An 18,138-nucleotide genomic window follows, 5' to 3' on the forward strand; every position below is an offset into this window, starting at 1 on the left:
TGGTTAAAAGAGAGGCCATGCTCATTATCAAGTTTAACACGTCAGTGGATGGCTTGAACGAATTATCCGAGATCTTTAATCTGTGAACCTCTTAAAATGTTCATATGGACACTCTCAAGCTGCATAAAGTGACCACGGCTCTGTCTCCTGGCATCCAATACGGTGCTGAATCAAACATATACAGTGACTGCGGTCGTGCGGATTATGAAATGTAGGGCACTTGTTGACAATATACTTTCTAGCATACCTCCCATCACTCTTGGAGACTTTTGCCCCGTCATTCTGGGACTGTTGTCGGGTCAATTATAGTGTAGGCGACTCGCAGTAATCTACAGTTGAGATCTTTCTGAGCCCTGTGTATGCAATCAATTCTATGCAGCCCAAACTATGTACGCGACAAGGATTTGTCCATCAGTTCGATTCATACTAAATATAATGATTGTTGAACAGCTATATATTGTCGTCTCCACACAATTGCCTTACATCGTTACGCATATTGTAGTGTTTACATATATTGCACAATAAAGTTGTGTTGTTCAACGTACACATTTTCATTATACTACATCCTCTCTAATCCCCCTTGACTCTGATTGGCCAACATGACGGGCCTCTGGATACATCACGGGCATTTATGTGTGATACAAAATAGATATAATCACATCTACCGCTGCAGGTCCTAGGAAGTATTCTGCCTTTTTCCGTGGTGAAACGTCGATTTAAGGGACACAAACCGGTCTAAATATACTGCTGCAACTACAGATCCCAGAATGCCCCAGTACTCCGCCCACCAATCTGGGTGGCGACACGGGTGAACAAAATGGTTACCACTTCCTCGTCTAAGTATTCGACTATGGCGTTGGTTGCACGGTTCGCGATGGCTCCGTAGGCGTTGGAATAAACTGGTGAAGAGGTAAATACGGCTCACAGATCGTTAAGGTTAGCGTGTTTGAGAGTAACCGAGATTGTTGAAATAGTTTAAACACCCGAGGTCTCATGCCTTCGTTTGTCATCCGCTCTTAGGATACAGCCGTAGAGGGATTGATACAAACAGCACGCCGCTTTAAGATAATCGGGAGCACAGTCGACTCCTACCAGGAGGAGTAAGGATTTAAACATGCTTGTGAGACATTTTTTCCTGACAAGTAAGATTTCGATTATTAGACAACTGCACCTTGAAGCCGTTAGGCAGCAGCCTAGACTTTCTATTGCTTTTCCTTTTTCTCTCTCAACCTTATCCTTTTTGCTGTCCACAGGGATCCTGTAGGACTCATGTTCCATATTTAAAGCCTGGGTTGCGTACTTTCAAGTTGTAGGTAAGGTTCCCAAATAAGGTGGACGGTTAATTTTTAGATTTTTGAGGGGCCAATTGGTCTAATTCAGTGTTGTGTCCGTTTTTGTCCCCAGAGAGTGTTGGTCCTGATGAGAATCCCCGGTGAAGGGATTCGAAACGCGTAGACCTATCTTCGCCTTTGGCCAATCATCTGCTAAACAACTAAAAATAAGCTATTAGAAGTACTGCAAGTGTTATCTGCTGATGGCCTTATGTATTCTGTACATACAAGTGTAAATCGTTTGGTTTATGGTGTATAGTTAGTATGTTTGTGAATTTTGAGTGTTGCTGTCTGAGTGATTGAGGTACACTAGTGGTGGTGTCATTTATATGTGTTAATGTAATGTAAATATTAACGTTGTATTGTTGGATTATTTGTGAAATGCTTTAATTACTTCAATGAAACCGTGCAAAATAATAAGAGAATTTATTGCATTAAAATAATTTTGATTAAAATCAACCAAAAAGTGGTCAAAAGTGAACTTGTTTATTTCAGTTCATGGTTAAAACTCTTTTGTAAGTATAGTGCAGCACTGGCACTCTCTCTGTTTTGTTTAATTTCCTGTGTTTCAAACAATTTAAGAACTAGGCTGATACTTAAACATAAGATGTCACATTGAGTCAGCTCACATACCTTTCAGTTTCACCCTTGAGAAACTCTTAGGCAGCCCCCGAAATAAATGAAGAAGACATTTTTTTGGGGGGGTTTTACCTACAAATAAGTAGTATCCAAGGAACAATGGAGAGGAGAGATGGCGTTATATAATTATTTGAAAAGAGTGTGTAAGTGAACCACAGGCAGCTGAGAGGCAAAGAAGTGAAAACTTGAATTTTGGATTCGTTGTGGCTTGAAGGCGAACTCTTATTTGAGGGAGTTTGGTTGGTTCCTCCAATGTGTGTTATTAATGGGGCACATATAATTGCTCTTTTTGGAAAGATCAAGAGTAAACTGAGGAATACAGTGTTTACTGGTTGCCCAGAGGGGATAAGGAGGTTGAGTAAGGTGTAAATTGCCGCTGCCCTTGATGTCGTTTGGATCCGCTCGTGATCCTCGAGGAGCAACGGATATCCCAGGACCCGAATTCGATCAAAACAGTCAAGATGCCACTGGAACAGCTGTGTGGGGCTATGATTCAGACATTCAAGAAATGTTCTGGAGCTGATGGTAAGACTGGAGAGCTGAACCAGGAGGAGTTAAGCAAGCTTCTGAAGGAAGAGTTCCCAAGTCTATCTGCCTCTGGGAAAGACGAGGATATGGCAAAAGAGGTAATGAAAATGATGGACTTGGATGGCGACAAGAAGGTTTCCTTCAAAGAGTTTGCTATATTTTTAGCATTTCTGAGTATGCCAATAGAGGAATGTGAATCATGGTCTAAACCAATTTTTCTCAGTTCAATAAAAATTAAGAATCACAAATTGTGCCCGATGGGTAGCCAGAGATCAATCAGTATAGGGCACGACAACAGGCCCAGACTGGCAGTACCAGGTATCGGGCGATTCCCCAGAGGGCTGGAAGAGTGGGGGGGCGATTTTATTACGGGGGGTGGCTGATTTTGTTACTAGGGGCCGATTGTGCATCAGTGCTGCAAAATTGGCCCCCAGTAAAAAAAAAATGAGCAGGCCACCACTCACTTTTCAACCTTCTGGGGGTATTTAGATTAAGTGCCAGCTTTAGGGTGGCTCCAATTGTACTCCAAGTCAGTCCGAGCCTGCCTGAACTAGCGTAGTTGTCCGGCTTTCATTTCTACAAACTCAGTGGTCATAGAGATAAAAGAAAACAGCACTCTGCTCTCACACTAGCTATCAGACAACCTGCCGTTGGCAGTGATATCTACACCAGATATCTGGCATTGTCCCATACCATTATGTGTGCCTTCTCCTTCTGTCTTCCTGAAGTTATATTCTCACGGGTGGGGTCAGCAACATTTAAAGTCAAGTATTTTTCTCATAGAAACCGGAAATCTCGCAATGTGCTCCAGATGAAATGAAGATAAATGTCAGGATGGGGCTGAATGCTACAATCACGCCGCGCAGTTCGTTAGGACTGCATCGAGTTTGGGTTAAGCCCTCCCTCTGCAATTTATGGACAAGTATTTAGAGCTTTGGACTTCGTTCAAAGATGGCCACCGAGTTTTCCTGACTAGCCCATTACGTTTGAAGTCTCGCGGGATCACGAGATTTCGTCTCCTCACGAAGCGCGCCTTGCTGCGCACTTCAATTTGACCATAGTCGTGTGAGGGAGCTTTAGTTCACGCTCCTCACAAAAGAACTCTTGGTACGAGGAAATCAATTTGTCTCCACAGGACTTTAGTCAGTGGATGGAGACACATCTCAGAGAGGATTGTAGACTCAAAGCCTGAGAGAGAAATAATCTTAGTCAGTTGGAGAACTGAACCTGAGCCGCGGAAGTGATAAGAAGAGATATCAGAGTTCCAGAGTGACTTCAGAATATCCAGGGTATCTCGTCCTCCGGTAGGCTTACCGTAGAGTAAGGAGTCCGCCTGGAGACTGGCAGCAGTTACGGTGAGAGTGTTCATTCAGTATCTCAAGTAGCAGATTCAGAGAGACTGGTGTCCAGTTCATTCTCCATTCAGCAGAACTCTGCTTCGTCTCAAGCTCTGTCTCCCCATCCCGCCCTCAGCGCTTTTCCTTGAACTTTCCCTTCCTCCTGTCTATCCTTCCCTGTCCCTTTTTGCGCGTTTCCTAGAGAGCAAGGGAGACTTGAGACTTCTCTGCAACCATCCTTCCAAGCAGCAAAGACTGGTAGTGGATGAAAGAACTACAGGTTCTCAGAACTGCGGTTACGAATTGTCATATCTGCTAAGATCATAGACTGGTAAGAAAGAGTAGAAGAGTAATGTTATAGTGGAATTCTGAAGGAAGTGAGTGGAGAGTAACCCAGTGTATTTCTGTGCATATACAGGTTAATAGAAAGCCGTGAACCAGAACAACATCGAACAATATAAAGAGAGGCAATACTCAAGCAAAAGATCTGGTAGGAGAAAGGCTCAGATAGTGAGAGAGAGAGAGCGGTGAACAAGAATTGTTAAGTAGGCTAGAAAAGGTATTGAAAGGCATTCTGTCTCCTTCTGTGCATTAGGTCTCCCTGAAATCCTGTTGAAGATTGAGGAGGGAGCCAGGCCAGCTCGAGTGTCTCTTTCTCTGTCCAACTCCCCTTTCCCCCTGCCTGGAGCAGCTGAATTAACGCAGTGAGCTCTGGGAGGAGGGCATTGGGAACTTATCTTCATTCTGCCTCCGTGGAGAGTTTCCGTTTGGCCTTCCTGACAGATTGAAGTGCCCACGAGTTTCCTTCACCTGGGCAGAATGGCAGAGGGTTTCAGTTTAAAGGCCTTAGGGGATATGTTGGAGGGGATTCAGAGGGAATTAGGCACCCTAAGTGATGAAAATAAGAGTTTAAGGCAGGAGGTTATGGCTTCAAGACAGGAGACACTGTTATTGTCCCAGAGAGTTAGTGAGATATCCTCAGGGGGAACCTCCGCTCAAACCTTTCCTAGTGACGCACAAACAAAACAAGACCCACGCACTGTAGCTCAGGTTGTACACTCCGTGTCCCCCATCATTCCTTTGGCCCCCCCCGAAAGATATTGTGGAGACCCTCAGAAGGCGCAGCTCTTTCTCACCCAATGTTCCTTACATTTTATGTGTCGTGCCAATTTATTCCCAGATGCTCAATCACGAGTGGCTTTTATTTTGTCCTATTTGGGAGGGGATGCTGCAAATTGGGCCATGCCATTAGTATCTCGGGACGATCCTTTTTTATATAATTTAGAACAGTTCAAGACAGAATTCCTCAGAATCTTTGACAGACGTCGAGTATCTCAGGCTACAGATAATGAACTTTTAGAACTGCGTCAAGGTAATAAGGATCTTATCTCTTACTTAACTCAGTTCAATAAACTATTGGTGGAGACCAATTGGCCAGAGGAGAAGAGATCAGCTCTGTTTTATCGAGGCCTACGTGATGACATCAAAGATACCTTAGCACAGATTCCAAAGCGACCTATCGAATTCTCGGAGCTGGTGGATTTAGTTCTTGAAATCGATTTCCGCAGCGCAGAGAGAAGAGGTGAAAGGAAGACGAAGGACTTTCGCTGGAACTATCCACGCTTTGATCGAATGAAGACAGAACCCAGTAAGTCTACCGGTGGAACGGTAGAAAGTGAACCAATGCAGATTGGGTCTGTTCGTGGCCCTTTGAGTAAGGAAGAGAAGGATCAAAGGAGACTGAAGAAACTATGCATGTATTGTGGAGGATCTGGGCATTTTGTGAGAGAGTGTCCGAAGAGGCCGAAGACCCCAAATCCGGGAAACTCCCAAAACCATCTGTAGGCGGAGTCGCTCAGATGGCGAAGGAGAAAAATCAGACTCCAAGTGATCACCAAATTTCGAACACCCTTCAGACTCGGGCACCCCATTTAACCTTACAGATGAAATTAAGATTTAGGAGGCAGGAGCGGCAAGGAGTGGCAATAATGATCGATTCAGGTGCCACTGGCAATTTCTGTGATATAAAATTTGCCAAGAAGATGGGAATCCTGGCTATGCGTAAGGAGCAGAAGGAATCCGTCCGGGCTGTAGATGGTACTAACCTCTCGTCAGGTCCGATCACTCATCACACCGAAATGGTGGAATTGATTCAGTCCAATGGTCATAGCGAGGCCTTACAGTTCAACCTGATTGATGCCCCGCAATTTCAGATAATTTTGGGACTTCCTTGGCTGACCTTGCATAATCCTACCATCGATTGGGAAGATCGAACCATCGAGATGGATTCCGCCTATTGTGCTGACCATTGCTTCTCTTCAGTGGGCGAATCTCCCGAACCATCTTTGGCCACCTTGCTGTCTTTTAGTGGAGAGTCTATTGGAGTAATAAACACCATGAAAATTCCAGCAGAGTATCAAGAATTCCAAGAAGTCTTCAGTGAACAGGAGGCCGAGAAACTCCCTCCACATCGTTCCTACGACTGCACCATCGATCTGGAACCTGGGGCAGCATTACCTTGCAGTAGGGTTTATGCATTAACGGAAGCGGAGAACTGCTATCTGAAAGAATACCTAGATCGTTACCTGGCTAACGGATTTATTCGACCATCTCAGTCCCCAGTGTCTTCGCCACTATTTTTCATTCCGAAGAAGGAGGGGTCTCTGAGAACTTGCATCGATTATCGTGCTATCAATCGGGTAACGGTCAAGAACCGCTACCCTTTGCCTCTGATTTCGGTCCTCCTAGATCAGATAAAGGACGCTCAGATCTTCACAAAATTGGATCTTCGAGGGGCCTATCATCTCATCCGTATGAAAGAAGGCCATGAATGGAAGACTGCTTTTAGGACGAAGTACGGACTGTTTGAGTATCAAGTCATGCCTTTTGGCTTGTGTAACGCTCCAGCAGCCTTCCAGCATTTCATCAACGATATTATGGGAGATTTGGTGGATCGGATCGCAGTGATCTATTTGGATGACATCTTGATATACTCCACTGACCCAAGAGAACATTCAAATCATGTAAAGGCTGTCTTGGAGAGATTGCGCAAGCATCAACTTTTTGTAAAACTGGAGAAATGCGCCTTCAATGTGCGAACTGTGGAATTCCTAGGTTTCGTGTTATCTCCAGGAGGAATCACCATGGAAGCAAAGAAGGTACAAGCGGTGGTCGACTGGCCGTCACCAAAGGATGTGAGAGAGATTCAGAGATTCTTAGGATTCGCTAATTTCTATCGGCGATTCATCCAGGGATTCTCGCAGAAGATCATTCCAATTACCAGATTGCTGAAGAAAGGCGTGAAGTTCCACTGGACAGTGGAGGCTGAACATGCTTTCGAGTTCCTCAAGACGAGTTTCACCACTGCTCCCATCCTGCTTCATGCGGACCCTACAGAACCTTTCTTTGTGGAAGCTGATGCTTCTGATCAAGCAATTGGTGGAATTTTGTCTCAACGACACAAGTCAACGGGGCAACTACATCCAGTGGCCTATCATTCTCGGAAACTGAATTCAGCTGAAGTGAACTACACCATCGCTGAAAAGGAGCTGCTGGCTGTGAAAGACGCCTTTGTCGAATGGAGACATTATTTGTTAGGGGCCAGACACACCGTTACAGTGTTTACAGACCACAAAAATCTTCAATTTCTAAAATCCGCAAGAACATTAACTCCCCGTCAACTACGATGGTCTCTATACTTCGCAGATTTTGACTTTGTGATAACTTATCGACCAGGAAACAAGAATGGGAAGGCGGATGCCTTGTCCCGGATTCAAACCGAAGACACCGAGCATTCTGTGACTCCGCAACCCATAATTCCTGAATCCAAGATTGTGTGTTCCATTTCTGAAGCCCATTATCAAGATGCAATCCGGAAGCTAATGTCAGAAGCAGAGATGGCCGAGTGGGCCAGTCAAGAAGAGGGTCGGCAAGTAATTAATTCCTTGCCTTATCAAGACGGGGCCTTATACCTTCCTACTAAGGAGATCCAAGAACAAGTTTTGAAAGACTGCCATGATCAGCCGTTGGCTGGCCACAAGGGAGCTATGAAGACCATTGATCTGGTCCAGAGATACTTCTGGTGGCCTAATATGACTTCTCAAATAAAGAAATATGTAGAGTCTTGTGAGATCTGTGCCCGGGGAAAAGCTAGTAGGCAGGCTCCATAGGGGTTGTTACAGCCTTTGCCCACACCACCGCATCCTTGGCACACCGTCACATTAGACTTAATAGTAGACCTCCCACTGAGTAAGGGTTACAACACCATCTTAGTAATAGTAGACACCTTCACCAAGATGAGTCACTTCATTCCAGTCAAGGGGATCCCTTCAGCTTCTGAATTAGCCCGTCTTTTCAGGGAAAACATCGTAAGGGTCCATGGAGTTCCCAAGATAGTGATTTCAGACCGGGGACCCCAATTTGTGTCACACTTTTGGAAGGCGTTCATGAAGGGAATGGGAGTGGAGGTCCGACTATCTACTAGCTATCACCCTGAGACCGATGGTCAGACCGAGCGAGTGAACCAAGAGCTTGAACAGTACTTGCGTCTGTTCCTCTTAGATCAGGGAGGTGACTGGCCAGATTTACTATGGATGGCTGAATTTGCGCATAACAATGCCAAACATGCTTCCACAGGTTATTCTCCCTTCTATCTAAACTCTGGGTTACATCCTAATCCCTTTAGTAACCAGGGAGATTTTGGAGTTCCAGCAGTCAGTGATTTATTCACAGATCTGAGTAGGGCTCGTAAATCTGCAGAATCCAACTTACACCAGGCTAAGGTAGGCTACAAGAAACAGGCAGACAAACACAGGAGGAAGACACCACAGTATCAAGTTGGAGATTCAGTATGGTTGTCTTCAAGGCATCTTAGGTTAAAGGGAAATAGGAAGTTCCAACATCGCTTCATAGGTCCCTTTGTCATCGAACAAATGCAGGGTCCGGTCACTGTCAAATTAAAATTACCTGCTCAGTTAGGAATTCATCCAGTGTTTCATGTATCCCTTCTAAAGAAGACAGCTCCCAACCTCAGACTAAACAGACCTCCCCCCCCAGTGAGGGTTGACAAACATTTAGAATACGAGGTAAAGGGAGTGCTAGATTCCAAGAGGAGCAAAGGGACCTTACACTATTTAGTGGATTGGAAGGGGTTTGGTCCTGAGGAAAGGTCATGGGAACCTGCAAAGAATGTACATGCTCCTAGACTAATTAGACGATTTCATGCACAACATCCCCTGAAACCAAGACCGATGGATCGGTCTTTGAGAGGGGGAACTGTCAGGATGGGGCTGAATGCTACAATCACGCCGCGCAGTTCGTTAGGACTGCATCGAGTTTGGGTTAAGCCCTCCCTCTGCAATTTATGGACAAGTATTTAGAGCTTTGGACTTCGTTCAAAGATGGCCGCCGAGTTTTCCTGACTAGCCCATTACGTTTGAAGTCTCGCGGGATCACGAGATTTCGTCTCCTCACGAAGCGCGCCTTGCTGCGCACTTCAATTTGACCATAGTCGTGTGAGGGAGCTTTAGTTCACGCTCCTCACAAAAGAACTCTTGGTACGAGGAAATCAATTTGTCTCCACAGGACTTTAGTCAGTGGATGGAGACACATCTCAGAGAGGATTGTAGACTCAAAGCCTGAGAGAGAAATAATCTTAGTCAGTTGGAGAACTGAACCTGAGCCGCGGAAGTGATAAGAAGAGATATCAGAGTTCCAGAGTGACTTCAGAATATCCAGGGTATCTCGTCCTCCGGTAGGCTTACCGTAGAGTAAGGAGTCCGCCTGGAGACTGGCAGCAGTTACGGTGAGAGTGTTCATTCAGTATCTCAAGTAGCAGATTCAGAGAGACTGGTGTCCAGTTCATTCTCCATTCAGCAGAACTCTGCTTCGTCTCAAGCTCTGTCTCCCCATCCCGCCCTCAGCGCTTTTCCTTGAACTTTCCCTTCCTCCTGTCTATCCTTCCCTGTCCCTTTTTGCGCGTTTCCTAGAGAGCAAGGGAGACTTGAGACTTCTCTGCAACCATCCTTCCAAGCAGCAAAGACTGGTAGTGGATGAAAGAACTACAGGTTCTCAGAACTGCGGTTACGAATTGTCATATCTGCTAAGATCATAGACTGGTAAGAAAGAGTAGAAGAGTAATGTTATAGTGGAATTCTGAAGGAAGTGAGTGGAGAGTAACCCAGTGTATTTCTGTGCATATACAGGTTAATAGAAAGCCGTGAACCAGAACAACATCGAACAATATAAAGAGAGGCAATACTCAAGCAAAAGATCTGGTAGGAGAAAGGCTCAGATAGTGAGAGAGAGAGAGCGGTGAACAAGAATTGTTAAGTAGGCTAGAAAAGGTATTGAAAGGCATTCTGTCTCCTTCTGTGCATTAGGTCTCCCTGAAATCCTGTTGAAGATTGAGGAGGGAGCCAGGCCAGCTCGAGTGTCTCTTTCTCTGTCCAACTCCCCTTTCCCCCTGCCTGGAGCAGCTGAATTAACGCAGTGAGCTCTGGGAGGAGGGCATTGGGAACTTATCTTCATTCTGCCTCCGTGGAGAGTTTCCGTTTGGCCTTCCTGACAATAAAGGACAGTTAGTATTTGGTCCAATTTACGGAACAAACATCACAAAATCAGGAGATAGGTTTTGACCTTTTCAAAGGTGAAAAAGGGATAGCTCTTATTTTTCATTCGCACTAACTGTGAGCCACATTTTGAAAAAGCATTCCTAAGGGCAGCTGTGAAGTAAGCAACCAATTAGCTGATTTACTAATTGGGGTGTATGGCCCCAATTATGACGACTCAAAATTTTACTATGCTTTGCCCGCCAGGCTTACTCAGTATATCAATCAATCAATCAATCAATCAATCAATCAAACATTTGAAGAGAGAACTACTCACCCGTGAGGGTCTCAAGGCACTGGGGCGGAGCGGTGCTGCTACTGCTAGAATAGCCAGGTCTTGAGAAGCCTCCTGAAGGTTAGTATTTCATGGGACTGCCGTAGGAGGATGGGGAGGGTGTTCCAGGTCTTGGCGGCGAGGTGGGAGAACAATCTGCCACCGGTGGTCACTCTTCGGATGCGGGGTACAGTGGCGAGGGCAGCAGAGTGGAGCTGTCGGTTCGGGGTGTAGAAGGTGAGTCGTCTGTTGAGGTAAGCCGGTCCGGTGTTGTGGAGCACCTTGTGTGTGTGGGTGAGGAGCTTGAGGGTGATCCTCTTGTTGATGGGAAGCCAGTGCTGGTCTCTCAGGTGTGGTGTGATGTGGCTGTGGCGAGGGATGTCGAGGATCAGGCATGCAGAGGTGGTCTGTATGCGTTGTAGTCGTTTCAGGAGTTTGGCCGAGGCTCCTGTGTAGAGGGCATTTCCGTAATCCAGCCTGCTGCTGATGAGGGCCTGGGTGACCATTCTTCTTGTTTTGGTGGGGATCCACCTGTAGATCTTGCGGAGCATGTGGAGGGTGTTGAAGCAGGAGGACGAGACGGCGTTGACTTGCTTGGTCATGGAGAGTGTTGAGTCGAGGATAAACCCCAGGTTGCGTGCGTGGTCGGTGGGTGTCGGTGCTGCTCTCAGTGCGGAAGGCCACCAGGAGTCGGCCCAGGCTGAGGGGTTGGGCAGAGGATGAGGACCTCTGTCTTGTCCGAGTTCAGCCTCAGCCGGCTGTTCTTCATCCACTCGGCGACGGCTTTCATTCCTTCGTGGAGGTTGGTTTTGGCAGCGAGGGGGTCCTTGGTGAGGGAGAGGATCAGCTGGGTGTCGTCAGCATGGGATATGATGTTGAGGTCGTGCAGTCGGACGACGTGGGCGAGTGTTGCCATGTAGACGTTGAACAATGTCGGTCTGAGGGATGATCCTTGGGGTACGCCGCAGATGATCTCGGAGGCTTCAGAACGGAAAGGGGGGAGGCGGACGCTCTGGGTTCTGTCGGAGTGGAAGGAGGTGGTCCATTCCAGAGCCTTGTCTCGGATCCCTGCATTGTGGAGGCATGTGCGTAGGGTGCGGTGGCAGACAGTGTCGAAGGCGGCTGATAGGTCCAGGAGGATGAGGGCTGCAGTTTCGCCATTTTCCAGCAGGGCCCTGATGTCATCAGTGGCGGTGATGAGGGCAGTCTCGGTTCTGTGATTGCTCTGGTATCGAGCTGCCTCAGATTGGGGGCGGCAATTTTAATTCCGTTTTAAGCCCCAGCAGGGATTGTTTCCGGGTCCCACCGCTGCAGCCCTCAACTGCAGCCCGTGCTCTCAATGATATCGCTGATCAGTGCAGGCTGCTGGATGTTGGGCAACATAGGTTCCCTACAGACAAGGGTTATACTCATTGCTCTTTGGTCCAGAACATTTCTCGGAGTCTGTGAGCATCTACCGCATACATATTCTGACCATTCCCCGGTACTGCTAATTCTTGAAGTGGACAGCTTGCGGCCCCCTCCATTCGCCTTGCGGTTTTTGCAGTACTCATTGCTGGATGCCGTGTTCCGCAAAGAGCTTGTGCAAGCGATTGATTAATATTTTTGTGTCATTATAGAACCTGTTGAAAAGTTTTCTACTATCTGGGAAGTTTTCATAGCGTATATTTGGGAAGGGCACCATCTCCAAGTGTGCAGATGTACTATGCTCGATTCAGGTACGTTTGTCGCGTTTGGAGGTGGAACTGGGGGACTTAGAATAATCCCACAGAGAGACTGCAGAACAGAGTTTGCCGGGGGACATCAGGGCTAGATTAGATGTGTAATGAGTAAACATCTGGAATTGCGGGGAGCCACACACTTCCTTTCACCCAGTATTCCCCTAAGTCTTTTGATACAAATGGTACCTCACATATGTGGCTAGGCCTAGGGCCAGCAGCAGGAAATGGCCAAAAACGCGTCTTGAGTACATCGTATTTTTCCACTGAAACCTGACCTGTTTTTTGCAAAGTGAGTAGCTGTGTATTTTGGCACCCAACTCTTGTGGCACTTTGGAAACCTAGCAAACTTGCACAGTTTTTTTAACTAGACATCTGGAGAAATTCAGGGTGGGTTGATTTGTGTGGCTCTCACCAAGTTTTTTTCACTCAGAATCCCTTGCAAATCTCAAACACTGAGCAAAAAACAAATTTCCGTCACATTTCTATGATGGAAAGTTCTGGAATCTGCAGGTAACAATAAACTTCCTTCCATCCAGCATTCCCCCTATGTCTTCAGATTAAATGAATGTTCATGCTATACATGTTCTCTGTGATAGCGTGGTGACATTCCAAGCTGAGTCAGTTGAAAAAGTTAGTGAAACAGTGTGACATTTACCCACACTGATATTTGCAAGACATTCAGGGTAAACATATGTGCTGTATTTTCTACACCCTGGCCTCACTCAGTCACAACAACTCCCAGAGGAAGAAAGCAGTTCACAGTGAATCGTGCTACTGTTGCTGATTGAAGTTCTTCAGTGTGTGGATTCAGCCATAGTCACTGATAAAGGACAAATGGCTGAAGTAAACAAGTCACTGAAAAGAACCTGTAAAAGAAAGCACTGGCAGAACAAGAGACTAAAACCAATTAATGAAGAAAGTAAAGTCATTGAAATTGATTAAGCAAATACTGAAAGTGAATCACCAGCTGCTAAAAGACTAGCAAGAAAGAGACCTCTGATTAGAAAGCAGAAGAGACAAAGATCTACAGTCCAATATATCATTGCCAATACACTTTTGAAAGCGATCCTGAAGAAGAAGAACCGCCTTGAAAAATCTTAACCCATTAACTGCGGTGCAAATTCCACCCCGGTGCGGGAGTTTTAATGAGTGGGCGGGGCCATGTCGGCCGTTGGCCGACACGCGCACCAAATGGGTTAAACACTGTTAAAGAAATGAAAAACTGCCTGTGAAAAATTGTTTTGCGAAATCTAAAAAAGAAGAAATAAAATCTTTGAAGAGCATGAACTACAATGAAAAAAAAGAACTTTCTTTTGAAGTTTTATTTTGATTTTTGATTATTGTTTTCAAAGAAATAAGAATAAAAGTGTACTATTTTTTTTAATGAAAATTGTTTCAAGATAACCCTTTGATTTTAGTTTCAATAGAAAATTACTTATAGCAAATGCCACAAAATGTTTAACTTGATCATCTTTGTAATGATACTAATGATCTTAGTTGGCCTGTTGTGTCTCCTTTCTCTGGTGGGATACGACTCCATAAAGGTTCAATTAACTACAGTACATAATGAATTTAAACATAACACATTGACACATATGGAGAGTTTTGCTAGTGGGGTTCGTGTTAATATTTATGCTGAAATGTTGAATGAATACATTGAGATTATGAATGCTAAGAACTGCTATGTATGCACTTTTCTTCCCTGTTCTGCAGGGGAAGGTGCCACCTACTTACAACTACTGAGTTCTTATAGTATGTCTTGCTATGTGCTTGTTAGTATTTGTACTTTGTCTTCTTATTTATTGGATTTCACCATCTCACTGGAAGATCTACCTATCTCTTAAGATGAAGGTGTTGATTAAGGTCTTAAATATGGCACATTTCTGAATACAATTCCACAAATTAAGCAGAAAATGTAAAACACTAATCTGGAGCATGTATGTGGTTTGAGTAATGAGGAGCATGAGTTTATTAAAGAATACAATGAGAGAAGCATTAAAAATGTGAGAGATGTGAGAGAAGAGAAAAAGATAAGAGAGCAGATTAAAGCTGAAGAAGAATTCAGCTTGTCAAATTTGCATCCAAGATTGAGAATGGAACATGAGAGAAGAAGTGATATGTTATGGTACGTCATGAACCTACAAGAATTGGAAAGAGTTGGATATGTCGGAGAAAGTGAATGTAAGAAAATTTATGTTGTCAATGGTGATTTTCTGATGGGTGAGAAGCAAATTCTGAAAGGCATATATTATGTGTAAGGTAAGACTGCTGAATACAATTTGCTGCATAACTGGGCTGGAGCTTGTTATCGTGCGTTAGTGTTTTCTAGAGCCAATCATGTGAGTACAGTGGATGATGAAGTTGGCTTGAAGAGAGTTAAATGTGGAATTGGGCAAATAGTGTTAGTTATTAGAAGTTGTTATTTAACTTATAGGTGTGGCTATAAATGATGAGAAAATTAGATGTTTGTCTGTGCTTGCTTCTAACATAGCTGGAAGTTTGATTCAAATTAACTCTGAACTAACTGCAATGCAGGCTCTGATAATGCAAAATTGCTTAAACCTAAATATCTTTCTTGCAAAGGAAGGCGGTGTTTGCAAGGTACTGAAGGGGAAGGAGTGCTGCATCTTCAAAACGAATAACAGCAGGGTTATTAATTCATAAATACAGAACCTCACTAACATTCCTCGTGAAGTTCAAGCTTTAAAAGAGCATGGCCTGTGGGAAATAGTAGATTCCTGAGTTAGTGAGATAGGGAAGGGTTTTAGCAAGGTTGGTGAATAGATTGATAATCTGGGATGGGGAACATTGAGACTAATCCTGAACCCTGTAATTATTATAATCATTAGTGCAATAGTACTGTTTTACTTGTTTAAATTTACTGGGTATCTGTTTAAAAATTGTGGATGTCAAGGGTGAAATAAATCATTAAAGTGAAAGAGAGAAGAAGAAATAGAAATGGAAAATGATTTTAAAAAACTTGTTTACAACCAGCTGATGTAGGAGTCAACCAGAAAGAAACAGAGTGGGGCAGACTGTCTTATAGTTCTTAACTAATTTAACTTTTTATTAATTGTGTTTTTAGTAATTCTAAAATAATCAGAGGGGCGATTTGTAAGAGATTTCTATAAATTTATATTTTTGTGCAGTATTAATAATGAACACGATGTATTTTCACACTTGATTTCATATGTATACACTAATGTATTGCTATTGCTTTTAGAACTAAGGGGCTTATTCTGATGTCGGTGGACCCGCCACTGACAGGCCGTCGGTGGCGGCCCCGCCAACATCTACAGGAGTGGTCCAACTGCCGGATTCTGACTACTAGTCGGGCAGTTCCAATTCCACTGCGATGTCATCGTAATGAGACCCAAAGTTCTATACCTAAGAATATAAGTGGGGTTACGGATGCAAAGTGAGTGAATGTAGGGATAGCTGGCTTTTTTAACAACAGTGGGAGAACCAAAATTGTAATATAAATGTACTTATTGTATTTATAATTAATTGCTGTGTATGTTTTTCTTAAAAAATGTTTTTAAATTTGAGGTACATAAATGATGATACATTATGTAGAATGTGTTAATGGATAAAGGATGTTAATCAAAAAGTAATCCTTCTGTGTAATGTGTTTTTAGATTGTGTTGGGAGACACTGAACTATAAAACATAAGCCTGAAGAAGGTGGTGAACCATACTAGACCACCGAAACGCATCACTCTGTGTCGATTGAGCACCCAAGCTTCGCCGGGTTTGATTATAACAGTAACACGATCAAGTGATCAACCTGGCTATCAACTATAAAAGATATGGACTTGGGTTGCCAGTTTGACTTAACAAGTCTTTGATGTCTCTACTGTCTTGATATATGCTCCCAGATTATCTTTATGAAATATTTTCAATTTATGTGATTATTTGAATTGTCAATGTTGATGTGTATGTTTTTTAACGATTTTAATTGTGAAAAATGTTTTTAGAAATTGAATCCTATTAGGATCATGAATAATAAAGTATACTGTATATTTTCATATTATTGTTATGGTTTCTACTTGGTGTTGGCAAACTGTAAATTGTATGCTTGAAAGTAATGTGTATGAAGGATAGTATTGTGTTCTTGGATGCTTAAAAAGAGCCCAAAGGGATCTTGTCTCTGACAGAAGTGTCTAACCTGTGTTCAAGAAATATGTACTGCCCATCTTATCACATGGGAAATTAACTTCTGACCATGTTAGGATGGTAGAATAAAGGAGTTAATTTATTTACAAATGGACTAAGTAAAGACAGGATGAATAGATGGGTAAACTGCAGCTCTGTGAACTGATACACACAAGAATTACAAGGGTTTAGTTCTGAAACTTTAAGGTATAGGTAATTATGTTTGGCGTGGATGTTGGCAAAGACTCTATACCCTAAACGCTTGGGCTGAAAACCCTAGAAGTGCGCTCAGGTTATGTGGAGTTAGGCTGTGGTTACATGTGCCAAGAGAACTTCTGGGGCCATATTACACATGCGGCGCATTTACCTTGATTGGGCCGTGGTCACCTTTTAAAATGTGCACGTTCGGTGCAATCAAGAAAAATGTATTAGGGTAAATGTACCACCCACAGGACAGCAGTGAACTCGCGCTGCCCAAATTCATGTTAAAAATGGAGTGGCTGCTTTGAAGCACCCTCCTTCACTTTTAAAGGGGATTAGAGATCCCTTTGCAGGTGGGTGCAGTGAGTGCAGTTTCCACCCACTAGAGGTCTGCAATCAGGTGGTGCACTAACAATGCCCCACCTGGAGGTCCTTTGCCTCTGCTCCCGGGTCTGTAATATGGCGCGGGAGCAGAGGCAAAGGGATTCTCTCATTTGCATGGGACTTGCCTTCATGCAAATGAGGGAGTGCCCGTATGAGGAAGCGATGGCATTGTATGTGCGCCAGAGCTTTCAGTAGTACAGAAGGGGTCACACAAGCATCTGTGGCCCCTTCTGTAATACCAAGGAATCCCGGGGGCGCACAAAGTGGGTACAAATGCCCATTGTGCACCCAGGCACTTCTGTAATATGGCCCCTGGGGTGTGAATGTCTATTTCATTTCAGGAGGAATTTGAGGGTTTAATCTGGTCGAATTTATGGCTGAAAAAAGTTCTCTGTGAACTAGACATTGAGTTAGGCCTGCTATGTAATTTTCTGGTCACTGATTTTGATTCTGGGGGCTTCATTCTGGTTACACATTTAGCTGCATCTTTCTAGGGCACATGGAAGGAGAAAATAATGTTTTGATAAGTGGGGGTACAGGATGTTGGAAGGTGAAGGCTTCTAACAGTTCCTCCTTCCACTAGACTAGTCAGATCTTTGGAACTCTCTACACCCTGACACCTGGCTGACTGAAAACTACTCAGCATTCTGGAAATGGGTTAAAACCACCTCTGTCGAGTTTATGATTGTACCTACAGTGGCGGTGCATCCATTAGGGCGCTGGGGCGTTGCCCCACAAGCCGCCCGCGCCACTGTCTGACATGATTCTGAAAATGCTATTCTGACAGTCTCAGTCAGCATGACATCGGAACGCCCACCCCCTTCAGAGTCTGAAGGGGGTGGGCAGTCCGGCGTCATGCTGCTGAGTGACTGACATGCAGCAGACCAGGGGTGGCGCAGAGCGCACAGCAGGCAGCAGTGCGCATGCTGGGTGAAGGTCGGCGAATTTTTCCGCCGTGCCC

The 18,138-nt window shown here is 44.4% G+C and overlaps 1 protein-coding gene and 1 pseudogene across 1 annotated transcript in view; one reads left to right on the forward strand and one right to left on the reverse strand.

The window, feature by feature from the left end:
• FBN2 (fibrillin 2) overlaps window positions 1-18,138 on the reverse strand; it is a 969,744-nt gene that overhangs the window by 845,060 nt on the left and 106,546 nt on the right. The window lies entirely within an intron of this gene.
• Window positions 2,432-2,881, forward strand: LOC146865854 (protein S100-P pseudogene; annotated as a pseudogene).

This window comes from Triturus cristatus, chromosome 2_1, assembly GCF_964204655.1.
Source record: "Triturus cristatus chromosome 2_1, aTriCri1.1, whole genome shotgun sequence".
In the NCBI taxonomy this organism is placed as follows: domain Eukaryota; kingdom Metazoa; phylum Chordata; class Amphibia; order Caudata; family Salamandridae; genus Triturus; species Triturus cristatus.